Source organism: Simochromis diagramma, unplaced genomic scaffold, assembly GCF_900408965.1.
Source record: "Simochromis diagramma unplaced genomic scaffold, fSimDia1.1 OVJJ01000630.1, whole genome shotgun sequence".
Classification (NCBI taxonomy): domain Eukaryota; kingdom Metazoa; phylum Chordata; class Actinopteri; order Cichliformes; family Cichlidae; genus Simochromis; species Simochromis diagramma.
This window is the reverse complement of record NW_024386927.1, coordinates 1,677,680-1,681,562: the sequence shown is the minus strand read 5'-3', so window position 1 is coordinate 1,681,562 and position 3,883 is coordinate 1,677,680.

Genomic DNA, 3,883 nt, shown 5'->3' with positions numbered 1-3,883 from the left:
ATCCCTAAGTGTCAGTAGATTGCAGTTACAGATCCTTTTTTCAGCTCTCACTATGTAAACATTTGAGGCCAGGATTCAAAGGCGCTACAAACAGAAATACTGGCTCCCCTACCTGGCTGAACAGAAGCGCTCCATCCTTGTCTTTGGAAATGTCTGTGAATTGCCTCAGAAACAAGGGAAAAAGAGGGATAAAGGTGACACATAAGTCTTGATTTTATGAAGATCGGAAGGGAAAAAATGTTTAACAAAACATGAACAATCATTTTCTTACAACCAGCAAATAATAAACATCTTCTCCAAATTCTTTTATCCAATTGGCCAAGCTTATCCTTTCAACTAAAACACTACCACCTCTTTAAAACCAAGCTGATGGCATAAGATGTAAGTACAACTCCTCCGGTTTCATATGCAAAACAAATTATTGCGCTAGCTTACCCGGTTCAGGTTCTACAGGGATTTAAAAATAGTTACACAAAACGGAGCGTGCAGCTCGGGTTAACAATAACAATGTATTGAATGAATTTAAAAAATAATATAAAATAGTGTGCAAATACTGATAACAGTGCAAATGTTTGCAATATAAGAAATAAATGAAAAATGTAAACATCTATGTTTAGTGAACTTTGCAGTGTTGCTCTGTGGTGCAGCTACGACACCGTAGCAAAGTTTACACACTGTCTACTTGATCCACGTCTGACTCCACGAACCCATAATGTTTCCACACCACTGAAGTTTTTTTTACATCTTTTCAACCAACGGCAGTCACTCTCCTCTCCAAATAACTTCTGCTTAGCTTTCCGAGCTTCCCTTGGGTCCTCTTAATTGTTGTGACGCGTGTTCGAAATGCAGAGCGGTGCGCTGGATTTGCCACACGGAGCAGCGCGAGAGTAAAGCATGAGGGAGTGGCTAATAATCGGCTCAGTCATTTTTAATGATCGTTGAAAACCCAGATTGTAATCGTGATTAAAATTCGATTAATTGAGCAGCCCTAATACTTAGTTCACCTAAGTATGGAAAACAATCCTTATATTTGACTGCCTGAAGTCTTGAACCCATGGACATCACCAAATGCTGCTTTCCTTGCGATGTTCTGTCACACTTTTACTGCAGCCATCTTCAGTTGCTGCCCATTTGCGGGTCCTCGTCTTCAGTTTTGTCCTCAGTAGCTGAAGCTGCTCTGTTGGGTTGCTTTTGTAGCATATTTTGGGTCAGTATCCATCTGTTCTGAGAAGCCCTGGAAAGCATCAGTCTGAACCCGAGCAAAGAGTAAAACCCTGTACAAATCACAATTCATGCTTCTATCAGCATTCACATCATGAATCAACACTATGCTGAGTTCCACTGGCAGCCCTTGTCACAACATTACCTCCACTATGTTTGACAGATATTTGGATCATGGACCGTTCCTCCCTTCTCCGTGCTTTTGTCTTTCCATCATTAGTACAAGTTCATCTTGGATTCATTTGTCCAAAGACTTTTTTTCACCTCTCAGAACTGTGAAGGTTTTACATGATTCCTATGAAGTCTACACACCAGACGTTTTCAGCTTGTTTCACCTAAACTTTGTATTTCCATTCATCCCTGCCTTCTCGAGAGGCTTCTGATCATGGTTAGATATTGTGAAGTTGGTTGTCTTAACCAAGGAAATGAATCTGTGATTGTACACCTCAGTTTCCTGCAGTGCTCTTTCAGGCCTTGTGTTGTAGCTGAACTGAACAGTTCATCCACTTTAAAATCCAACCGTGGTGGTGGACCAGAGGCACGTGACAAAAACCTACTATAGAACCAAGTCAGCCAGAGCTTATATTATTTTTTTACATGTTGTAACCATAAGTCTGCTAAATTCCACACATTTGATGACTTGGCGAATTATGACGCACACAATTACTGTACACATTGTTGCCCGAGTTAGGCAAAAACTGCATCATCTCTTTGAGCAAACTACAATTTCAGGCAAATTTAACAAGGTTCAGGAAGAAACCTGCAGAAAGTAAGCAAAAAGAGTGGCAATAGAGGCTGAAGAAGCCCTGGGTCAGATAAGGGAGACAAGATAAGCTGTGTGCTGGAGCTAATGGGTTTACCAAAGACACAGATCACATCTTACAAGCAGACTTACCCTACTGCGTTAATCACAGCACTTCTACAGAACAGCTTTTTCTTCACCACTTCAACTTATTGGACTCATGTCAACTGAAATTACTGTTCAGAGATTAAGTGGCTCAGTAAACAACTTGGAAACTGCTATAAAAAGATTCCTTCTTCTTTGTTCTTTCTTTCAGGATATTCTAGGAGGAGACTGAAGAGTAGCAGACTATAGCATCTATTATTCAGAAGGTTGCTGGTTCAATCTCTGGCTGTTCCAGTCTGCATGCTAAAGTATTCTTGGGCAAGACACTGAACCCTGAGTTGGTCCTGAAGCATTCATAAGAGTTCAGAGCTCAGCACGGTTCTCCCACTGGCAGACTATAGGGGGCCATGGATAGCCCATCTATGAGAAGAGGGTATCTGTTGCCATTTGTAGGCAGTGTCCAAATGTGGTTCAACCGATCTATGGGACACTCTTGCTTGTGCTGCTGCTGGTCCATCAGCAGCTGTAGAGAACAGTGAGGTTTTAACAAACAAAGAGATAAGTGAAACTGAGTGTTCAAAACACTTAAAGTACCCACAGCACCCACAGTGTGTACTTTTTAATGCTGCCTTTTTTTAAAAACTTGGATATTTTTTAAAATCTCATTTCTTCCTCATTATGATGCTCAGTTTGAACTTCAGCATCATGACATTGTTTGACCATGTCTACAAAATTTCCATTGCTGCCATGTGATTGGCTGATTAGATATGTGTGTTAATGAGCAGTTAAACAGGCTGGTGAGTGTATACTGAGACGTGAAACAAAAGAATCAATTGAAAAGATGGCACATGAAACCAAATGTCTGAATATAACTTGAGTGGGAAAGCAGGTTATGTTCATACTAGAGCTGGGCGATAGAGACGATAACGCGATATTAACTTTTACTCGATAGAGAAATTAAGCTATTGCGATGGACCTCGCCGCTCTTGTCCTCTTTAAAAAAAAAAAAAAAAAAAAAAAAAAAAGGTCAGCCAATCCAAATTAAGTAGCGCAGAGCCGAACCAATCACAGCCGCAGCGTCACGGCACGTGACTTGTTACGTACAGCACAAGTGCCAAGCCGCACGTGTGTTTGTTTGGGAAGCAGCCAGCGGGTAATGGAGCCAGCGCGTAATGGAGGAAATGAGTGCGCCGACTAGAAAAATCAACCGAGCGTGACCGAAGAGAAAACAGATGATGGTTCCAATGCCGGAGAGATTGTCGAACGGAAGAGCCATAGAAGTTCGTAGTGTGAAGGTATTTCGGCTATTTCAAGTCTGACAAAAAACAGAGTAGCGTGCACTGTAAATTGTGCCGAAAGCAAGTCTGAAAATACAATAAAACTGGTGCATGCGTCACACTGCGCCACGTTATTGTTTCGGTGAAATGAATTTCTACAATACTGTTACTGTTAATTCTACTCTCTGCAGTGTTTAAATGCTTACATATACACACAGTTACTGTCCGTCCACACATACGACTCGGTTCTGCTTCTATGCCCCAGCTTTGTTTACTTTTTCCCACCGAGGCTTCTAGACTTCTGATTGGCCAACATTTCTGCACGGTTAGGAATCTAGCGCCACCTGCTGCTTTGGCATGTTCATAGCAGCGTTTTCCTTCATTTCTGCCTTTGTGTGGACGGATTATTTTTTAAAACGAAAACTGAAAATCTCTGTTTTCAAAAATACCCGTGTACGTGTGGACGTAGCCTCAGTCTCTGACTGGAAGCGCTAATTCGTCATTCGGCTTTTGTCAGACTAGAGTAACTGTTAAAACT